The sequence below is a fragment of the Erithacus rubecula genome, assembly GCF_903797595.1.
Source record: "Erithacus rubecula genome assembly, chromosome: 16".
Classification (NCBI taxonomy): Eukaryota; Metazoa; Chordata; class Aves; order Passeriformes; family Muscicapidae; genus Erithacus; species Erithacus rubecula.
Genome location: NC_136668.1, coordinates 13,327,415 through 13,338,179, shown reverse-complemented (window position 1 = coordinate 13,338,179; position 10,765 = coordinate 13,327,415).

Below are 10,765 nucleotides of genomic sequence, written 5' to 3'. Positions count from 1 at the left end.
GACCTGTGCTTCTCTTTAATGAGGAATCATTAGCAAGCAAGTGCCAACAGAATGTCTGAATTTAACTGAAATGGAATTTTTCTTATAGAAGATGTTCTATGGAAACTAACAGGTTTTTTATTTGTTTGGGGTTTTTTTGTTGTTGTTGGGTTTTTTTGTTTTGTTTGATTTTTTTTTTGGAGTAATTGACATACTCATACTCCTGTGCACATGGTTTTAATCCTGCCTGTGTGATCAGATGAGAGCATCTTCCCCTGTGGGCTGCTCTCTGCCACATTCCTGGGATTTTTGCTCCCTGAGATGCTCTGTGAGAGCTGCCCATTCTTTCCCAAATGCTGCAGCAGGACTTGTGCTGGCCTTTTTGTGAATCTTGTGAATATTTGTGAATGAAAGTGGGTTGTAGGCTCAGTGCCAGTGGGAGAGGAGCAGTGCAGAGGTCTGGGAGCAGAGGCTGGAGCTGGGGGAACCCCAAGCTCTGTTTGTGGGAATCTTGTGCAACAGCACATGGGGATTCTGTCTGTGACCTTGTCTTCTGGTACAGCCTGTGGTCAGAGATGGGTGTCTGGGACATTGGGCAACTCCAGTGTTCTGCACTCTCATACTTCAGAAAAAAAGGTTAAAAGGGTTATATTGGTGTGCATGGAAAATCAGGTCAGGTTGTTGTCTTCTCTCACTGTGTCTGTGTTGTGCTACCCATCAGTGCAGAGTGTAACAGTGATTGTGCATTAATTAATTGCCTGCTGATTGATTGGAAACATAACTAAGGTGTTACAGTGTAAGTCTGTTTTCACTAAATCAGAAGATTGGCATTAGCAAATTGATAGTAAACAAGATTTGAGGCAGCAGCAGCTCCAAGTGCAATTTCCTGCTTGTTCTTCTAAGAGCCCTGGGCAGAAGTTACAGTCCTACAGCCCAGTTTGTGAAGAGCAGTGCTGGTCTTAATCTCAGCCCTTCTTAGGCTGGAGAGTGAGAAGAGCTTGATGGAAAAAAGCCACCTGAGACTTCAAGGGACAATGTGAAAAACAGGTGTGTTAGGGGAAGGTTTGCCATTGCTACACTCATTTTCACTCCACTGTGGGATTATCCAGAAGCTGCTGGAGGAAGGGAGGATCCAGCTGCAGGGACTCTGCCCTGGGGCAATGGCAAAGTGCTGCTGGCACCACCCTAAATCCACAAACACTTGGCTGGAGCTCACTTGGTATTTCCTGCAAGCATCACAGTGATATGCTTTCACATCACATACAATAATACTTTCAGGGTGAATTTTAGGGTCACTTCCAAGCCAAACCATCATCTGCCTTCAGCTTCAGGAAAATGGCAACACAGAGATTCCCACCTTTAACTAACAATGAGTTTTCTGTCTTTGCACAGGGTGATTTCCATGAAAGTCAGAGCTATATATGGACCAAATGAGAATCCCTGCTTGATACTCAACCTGCAGACCCTGAGGCTGGAGGAGAACCTACATTTTAGCATTTCTGCTGCAGGTGGCACTCCTGTTCCTTCTCTTTCCACCGTCCCAAATCTGAAGTGATGAGTTATTTGCTATGGTCCAAAGGGCAGCAGAAAAGCCTGACCAAATTTAACTAAACCAGAAGGGCACAAAAAGGATTTTGAACAAAATGTGAGTGGCTTGCTTGCCCTGCCCATCCCTTCTCAATTACTGAGAGCAAATAACTTTCATGTAATGGCTATGGGGGAGAGGCGTGGAGAGAAATCAGAAAAGTCTTTTTGGCAAAAAACAGCGAGCTTCAGGTGTAAAAAAGCAAATGAATTGCAGAGTGTTTGCACAAACACAGTGTGTGCTTGGCTGCCTGGGTCCAGGACTGGCCTTGCAGCTGGCCCTGGGCAGCAGCAGTCTGGCATTCAGGCTCTGCCATAGGGATTCACATTTTGTGTCCAGCCCTGCTCCCTGCCTTGGAGGGGCACAGCCCCCAGGATATCTGCCAGCAGGGCTCTCCAACCTTCCCCAAATCAGGACAGAGGATTTTCCCTCTAAGCACCATGGCAGGGCTTCCTCTCCTCCAGCCTGGTGAGCTGGAGGGGCAATGCAGAAACCCCCAGGATGGGATGATGGCTATGGGGTGGTGAAGGTCAGTTTTCCCAGGCAAAATCTGCACAGCCAGGCTTCTTCCATTTCTTAAAATCCAGGTGGAGCTTTGTTTTCCCTTGTGGGCTGTGTTAGGGTAGTGGGGGGAAGGCAGCCAGTAGCAATTAGAGCAATTATCAGGTGAAAGGAGAGACATGGTGTGTCTCTTCCCAACATCCCAAATTCTCCAGAGAGGGAACCAGAGTTTGGGTCAGATCCACCTGGCCAAAACTGTCCATCAAATCCTAGTGGGTTAAAAACTAACAATAAAACTTGAAAACTGGGCTGGAGAAGCTGAGGCATTTCAAGGTTTTATCCAAGGGAATGTTAAGAGGCAGCCACAGCCTGCAAGTAACAACAGCAGGCAGAATAGTTTCTTAATCTGAGGGGAAGAATATAAGTAAATTTCAAAGGCTGTAAAGAGAAGTGACATAAATCCAGGTGGGAAATAAGGCATGTGGAATGTGTTCAGTGGCTTCCCTGGGCAGCAACAGGAGGGTGCAAGTGAGATGTATTCCTTGTCTTTGTGCAACACCATATGCACTAATCTAAAAAGCCCATAAAAGTCTTCCTGCACTTTAGCTTGATTCCATGCAGTACAGGGAGAGTAAACAGAGAGGAAAAGTATATGGATTGAGTTGATGGAAATTTACTTTTGACTGATTGAAACTGAGGTGACATAAAGCAGATGGAATTTTTTCTCACCACTGCTAGCTTAAGGAAATGAAGCCTTTCATGATGATCCAATTTTTTTTTTTATTAATTTTCATACAAGGAACACAAAATATTGTGGCTGTGAAAGAGCTGAATACGAAGCAGAAATAAAATATGCACATAAACCAGGATAACTGACAGGCTTAATACATTTCCAATTTATATGTGAATAGAGACACAATTCCCCTCGTGCATAAAGCAGCCCCCCACCCACAGGGTGTGACATGGGAAGCATAAAATCAAAGTGATGTGCAGCCCCAGAGCTGCAGGCTGGGATCATCCCTCCCTTTCCCAGGCTCATCCCTGGCACATCAGACCTGCTCAGCACCTGACAGCCCCAAACCTTTGGGCTTTTTGTGCACTCTCTGACACTCTCCTCATCAGCAGCTTGGATGTTCTGCTGGAATCAGAGAAATCATCAGGGTGAAGGAGTTGATTGTAGTGGCCAGAAGTGGCAGAAAGCAATTTGGAGGCAGAGCTGGTGTGCCCAGGATGGAGCTGTTTCCTCACAGCTCCCAGATGATCCACAGAGGACTCTTCAAGATTGTGCTAAATTGCACCAGACTCAAGGCAGATCCCCTGTGACTTCAGAGGCACCAGTGTGCCATAAAACCACTTTTTACCAGCCTATCCTGCTTGCATTTCACCCCAAATTTTTGGCTTGCTTACATAAAAACAAAGCAAAACAAACAAAAAGGAGCAAAAAGAAAATAGAATTTTAAAAAGGAAAAAGGAGAGAATAGAGACACAGACACAGGGAAGCAAAATAAGAACAGTAAGAGATTAAAATTGTAGGCACCCATAGCAGAACCTGCCTGACTCCTGGGATGTCTGGCTGTGCCCAGTGCTGCATTTTTAATTATTGGCACAATCAGGCCATGCAGTTAATCAGCACCCTGGTGCAGGAGCTCATGCTCACACAGAGCCTGTCCTCTGCCAAGGCATTTTTTTGGGATTTGTTTAGCTGCAAGACACAGAGCAACCTCATTAGGAATTAGATGGGCTCTCCAAAGGATAAGTTCTGATGAGTGGGTCTTTTCTCTTTTGCTTGAGTTACTGCAAAGGGCTTCTTGAATTAAAGTTGTGTAATCAGCCCCAAAAGCCTCTCAGCTCTGTGCCCTCCTTCCCCAAAAGGATGTGTGTAAGGATTCCACTGTCTTACCCTGTGGTTTTCAGCTCAAAATTGGTAAATATTTACCAGAGCCCACCAGGGACTGCTGCACTGCTCCTCCAGGGTGATGTCCTTTTGCTGCTTCCCCCTGGAGAGTTTGGATGGCTGTAACTGGTTGGGAGGATAAATCTCTCCCTGAAAAATGGATCAGGGATTTCCCATGGTTTTTGAGAATTGTCCCAATCTACCCCTTCTCTCTGAATCCTCCCCTGGATTTCCAGCAGAGCCTCCATCCAGATCTTTCCCAGGCATTTCCAACAGATTTACAGGAATCCCTGTGCCCAAAAACTTTCTAAAAAATCCCTGTGCCTCCCCAGTCCCTTCCAACCTTGCATTAGAAGGTTTACAGCAATATCCCTGATTTTCCAGAAATTCCTCAATCTGGAGTCTTCCTAGGAGCCTTCCATTCCTGCTTTCCAGAAATTCCTTGGTTTAGAATCTCTCTAAAAATGTTCCTGGTGATTTTAGGCAACTTTCTGCTACTCTTTATGAATCTATCCAGCTGCTTTTCAGATTTGTTTTTTGTGACTTAGTAGGAAATTTTCTCACAGCCTTTCAAAATGTGCTTACCAGGAAAATTCCTGTTGCTTTTTTTGAATTCTCCCCAGGCATGGTAGAATTTTTTTTGTTTCTTTTTAAGAATTGTCATACTGCTTTCTAGGAATTCAATTCATAGAATCATAGGAACTTTCAGGGTGGAAAAGACCTTTAAAGTCATCAACCCAGCACATGCTCACCATTAAACCATGTCCTCAAGCGCCACATCCACATTTTTTGATCACTTCCAGGGATGGTGACTCCACCACTCCCCTGAATAATCTGTTCAAACGTTTTACAACCTTTTCTGTGAAATGAGAACTTCCTAATATCTGATCTAAACCTCCCCTGGTGAGACTTGAGGCTGTTTCCTCTGGTCCTATCAATTGGTGCTTTTCATCTTGGTTGTTTTCTAAAAAAATTAAACTAACAAATTCATTTAACTAAAAATTAATTGTGTTTTTCTAGGAATTTTACTGATGCTTCCTCGAGATTTTCTCACCACTTTCTAGGAATTTGCATGGTGCTTTCATTTATTTGCCTTTAGTTTTCTAGGAATTCTCCTCAAAATCACTAAGCCTTTCCCCCAGATGCTCTCCAGAAGTTTGAGTGGTGCTTTGGGAGAATTTCCCTGTGCTTTCTAACAATTTTTTTCTGTGACTTTCAAGGATTTCCTCTTTCTAGGTGTTTTCCCACTACTTTCTAGGAATTTGCTGTGCTGTCTCAATTAATATTTGAGGTGAAAACTCTTGTCTGGTAGCACATCCTGGTGCTAATGGGGCCCAGATTAACAGCACACACCATCTGTGACCATGTAAAACACACCAACAGGGCAGGGCAATGGTGTGGAAAGAAAAACGTGGCAAGTCTTGCACTTTCACCATGATTAAAACTTGATTCTGCTGTTGCAGTTTCTGCCTGTGTTGTCTCAAAGCTGAGATCTGAGGAGAAACTTTTATGTTTCTGAAAACATGATTGGGGTGGTTTTTTTGTTTCTTTTTTTTTCCAGTAGAGTAACACTTAAAAGAGTTTTGCAATTAGAATTGCTAATGTTGGAGTGTGGTAACAGCCAGGCACGATGCAGCTTCTCTGTTTGGCACAGCAGTGATGAATTGTTAGAGAAAGGAACTGATTCACTTTGCTAAATTAGAACTGATGCCACAGGCACTGGGAATGTTAACATCCATGTAATTATGCAAAATATTTGTACTTTTATCTACTTTAAGTATGGTACAAGTGTACAAGTCACAGAGGCTGTCAGAGAAAACACCCACAACTTACCCAAAAGGAAAGTTTCTTATCTCCTTGGTTCCTAGAAAAGGTGTGCTGGCAGGTTTCATACTCTGGAAATTAAATCTGCTTTCCACAGTGCATAAAACAAAGCAGAATTCAGGGTTTGGGGATTTGCTTCACTTACATTCACATACCTGTGGTGATGACACTGAAATCTTTGCAGCTCTGTAATGCCATTGGATCCATGCTTTTCTCTATTTGGAGAAAAAGTTAAATCTTGGTAGTTTAAAAGCTAAATCATCCCACCGTGTTCAGAGCTGCAAAAAGAACTGTATAAATAACCAAAATATATGATTTCCCTTTCAGCTGTGTAAAGTTTTAATCTGAATTTAATTGCAGCTGGGGGAGTGAAGGTGGTGGTGGTATTACTATAGAATTTTAGAGCTTCAGCTCCTGCCAAGTTGAAGGTAACTTCTCAAAGGAAAAACTTTCTTAAGAAGGGTTTCAAGGTCAGTCATACTTATTTTAAACCAAAAAGGCAGCTGTTGAAAAAGATTCAGATCAGCAAAATCCTTGATCCTTCACTTTGGTTTCATAAATTCCTTTTAAAAGACGTTGTCACTTTTTCCTGCTCATTATTTATTGAAGAAGCTTCATGCTATGAGAGATATTTGACCTCTATATGCTAAAAGTTGTTCAGGTAGCAAATTCTTTAATAGAACAGGCACTTTCCTTCAACAGGTTGAACCTTGGCTGATGTGTGTGTAAAACCTGGGCAGCAAAATCCCACAGTCCTGTGGGGGATGCTGTTTGTCCATCAGGTGTGAGAAATAAATGACTTTTCATCAATATTAACATGGTTCTGGCAGTCAGCACCCACCACCTGTGCTTATTGTCCAGGTTTGAGTCAGAAATATATCCTCATGGAATTCCTCCTGGGGTTTAAAAACCTGGGCAGTTTTTTCCCCTTTCTACTTTTCTGAGACCCACTGAAGGGGGAGGAATTTCTAGTGAGTCAAAATGTCTTAGTTAATCTCACAATATCTCAAGAGCTTTCTATGCTGTGAGGTTCTGGGCTGGATCTTGCTGTAGATGGGGGTTGGTGTTTCCTTTAACACACTCTGAGTTTGAGGGGTGTTATCCTCAGCAAGGTGAGTACAAGAACAGGGTCAGGGCTCAGGCAGACACTGTACCAGCACAGAGCTGGGGAAAGGAATGCCTGCTGTTGCCTGAGACAGAATCAGGATCTAGCCCTTACACATCCCAGGTTTGCTGTTGGTTTGTTTTCAACAAGAGAAAGCAAAATAATCAGTGATTCCAAAGCACCAGCTCGTTGTAAGCCAGTAAAGCTGTATCCAGCACATCTCCTAATCCACCTCATTCACAAAGCCACCAGCTAATCCTTCCTGCTGCTTGTGATGATCTACAAAGCTTCAAAGCAGCTCCTCTTTCAGCTGGCACATTAAAGAGAATTGGTTCTGCTGTAGGTGCCTCTCTGCTCAGCACAAGCAGCCCTGGCACATCAGAGCTGTTTGCTGTGGTGTCCCCTGAGGACAGAGGGGTCAAAGCAGGTTTCCCCTGAGGACAGAGGGGTCAGAGCAGGTGTCCCATGGCCATGGCTGGTGCTCCAGGCTTTGCAAGCATGGCTCATGCTGCTGGCAGAATTTATTCTTCTTTTCCCAAGATCCTCGTTATCACTTTTTGTTATATGAGGGTTTATATGGGGCTAGTGACAGGCACTGCCCCAAACAGGGACAGATTTCAGCTCTTCTATAGCAGGAATTGGGGTTGGGGCTGTCCAGACAATTCACAGTGATCAGTCTGAGTCCCACCTCTTAGGAATAAATTTTATTTGCTTTTCTGCTGAGATTCTGACTGGAAAACTCTGCAAGAGATTCCTCATAGGTGGAACTCAGGTGTGATGCCAATGTCTGTGTGTGTGCACATGCAGGTGTCAAATGCTGGTTTGTCATGCAAAGGCATTTATCCTGTTGAGAGAAGGAAAAACCTTTACTTAAAAAACTCCAAACAACATAAAACCCAACTCTTGTGTCATGGTTTTACCCCAGCTGGCAACTCAGCCCAACTCATTCCTCCTCCAGTAGGATGGGGGAGAATCAGAAGGGTTAAAGGGAAAATATTCATATGTCAGACACAAAAAACATTTAACAGGCAAAACAAAAGCTGAGCAGGCAAGCAAAGGAAGACAAGGAATCCTTCCATCAGTTCCCATGTCAGGCAGGTGTTCAGCCATCCCCAGGAAAGCTGAGATCCATCACAGGTAACAGTGACTGGGGATGATGTTTAAGAAGTTCTGCTGTAACATATTTTTTTCAAGTGATCTAACAACTACTTTTTTTTTTCTTTTCTTTTTTTTTTTTTTCTTTTTCTTTTTTTTTTTTTTTTATATAGCCAAGATTACCACAAGACCAAGTGGTAGTTGCTTTACACAGACCTTCAGCACCTTTAAGGTTCCTTTAAAGTGCCACAGATTGTGTTCCCCAGACCAGATCCACTCCTCCCTTGGATGCTGAGCATGGGGAAGGCAGCAGTGTGTGCTCACCATCACATGGATGTAAGGCAAGAAGAAGATTTGTTTGCAGCTGGATGAGACATTGTTCTTCAGCTCTATTATCTCCATATTGGTTCATTTTCTGGGAAACAAGAGCTGAAGTGGAAGGAAGTGGTTTCCAGCTGCTGCTTTCAAGCTTGACAAGAAACTGCAGCTGCTGGTGGGATAGGAGGGTCCACAGTGAAAAGCTTGGAGTGCTGATTATCCCAATTTTAAGCAAGATATCTGACTTTTAAGCTAGAAGATACACAAAGATTTACCTTGGGAATAGTCTCTGAAGTTGTTTATAATTCTTCCTTATGCTGTGTCTGGATGAAATATTTTGTCAGTCATGAAATGTATTCCCAATCCCAGAGAACTGCTGAGAGAGAAGCAGTTTTTCCATGATCACAAACCAGCAGCTCCCTCAGACTCTGCTGTATATTTACAGCTCTTCTTGTCAGGAGCTTTTGCTTTCAGAAGGAGTCAAGATGCATAAGAAAAGTTTTTTTCTGTCTCCTGCATAGATTGGGTCAGCACAGGAGAGGCAAGAGATTCAGCTGATCAGTATTTGATCAGTACTGTGATTCGAGTATCATAAATAATTATGATTTGAATATCATAAATAGCTCCAGCTCTGGGATGTGCCTCAGGCTGGGGACTGCCAAACCCCTGTGTCAACACAGCAGAGGCAGCAATAGGAAAGAGGAGGAGAGGCAAGCACAGGGAGCAGGCTCTGGAAACAATCCTTCACTGTGGGACTCTCTGAGCTGTTAGATGAGGAAGGAGCAGCTAATTGGAGCATTATTTTTCTAACAGAACCTCACATTTTGCTCTTGGTTACATGTCAGCAGCTACACTAAAATAATTGGAATAACACCTCCAGCAGCAGAGGTTCAGATACCATGGTGATGAGTGCTAACAGAGAGACTGCTTAGATAAAGCAGGATGCACAGATGACAGATTGGTTCACTTAAATGCATTTTACAAGCCAGAAGGATTTTCACCTGTGGCTTTCTTTTGAACCAAACACTAAGCCAGATATCTTTAGCAGTCTTCTTCCCAGACAGGTGCTTGTTTGCAGGAATTTCACATTTGCTGTACTAATGATCAGAGATCCAAATTCTCTTTTGTTTGAAGTCAAGAGAAATTTTGCAGCTACAAATTGTGGCTTGGTTGTGAAATTTTTCTTATTGCTGGAAATCCAGACAATATACACTTCTCTACCACAGCTGCTATATGATTTGAAGGAATTTTTTATGTGATACTTTTAAGGATGTGCAGGTCATGGGTTTTCAGAGTAGCCTAATGAGACCTGGGTGCTGTTTCTGAAACATGGCTAGAAAATCTGTAGGTAAACCTAGGCAGCATGTCTATAAATGTTTCATTGCTATAAATATTTGCTGAAGATCTGTTCCCCAGGCACTAATTACAGGGGACAGAAACTGATTTTTAAAATTATCTTTTATATTTTTACCCAGATAGGAATCAGGTAAGATTAACAAAATTGTTCTTGACTATGATTTTTCTTTTCTCTTTTTAAAACAACTGTAGACAGTGATCAGGGAGTTTGAATGATTAAACCTCTGATCTTTGCACGACAGGCCAAAGTTGATGGGAAGTTTATTCTCTGAACTATATCTCAGGTAAATTAATGTGTCTGTGAGGGAACTGGGCTGATGTGCCCAAAGGAAAATCAAAGTGCAGTAAAGGTAGTCACTGTATGCCTACCAAAATGCAGGTAATCCCCTCAGTGTGGGACTTGGCATTCCCAACATTTCTTCACTGGTGTCCTCTGAAAAAAGGGAGCTCAGCCACCTGGGACAAGAGCTGCTGCTTCATTGCTGCTCTCAGAGCTTTACTCACTTTACTCTTTACTCCTTTACTCACCCAGCACCACTCACATGCCTGACAAAGCTCTGCAGCTTCTGCTAACAGGCTCCTCTGCAGAGCAGAGCTACAAATGCCTGTAAGATTGCTGGTGAGAATATTGCTTACAACTGCTCTTAAGTGCTAATTGAGCTGTTCAGCCATTCAAATGCCACCTGCACTGAAATGCAACACTGTGCTGAATCCAGTTTTGTTTAGGGAGCTCTGGGGGGAGTAATGAGGTGCTCTGGTTTCACAGAGCTGAATAGCAGATGAAAAGCTCTGCTCAGTGCAGAGGTGCTGATGCTCATCCAGAAAATGGAAGCATTGACCTGTACATTAAAGCAACCTGCATGAGTTTTCAAAAACCAAAACCAAAGTTCAGCTTTATAAGAGGGATCATCCTTCTCTTTTTACCAGTGTTCAGAAGTTAAAGTTGCTGCCTGATAGGTTTTAGGTGACAGCTAAAATTATATGGTCTGACAGGCTTCCTGCTTAAGGTAGAAGGTCAGCTTCCATGGTATCAGGAATCATTCATTTCATAGTAGTTTTGGATAAATAGAAGTTTCTTTCACAAGTTTCAGCCAGACTGTGGTATAAA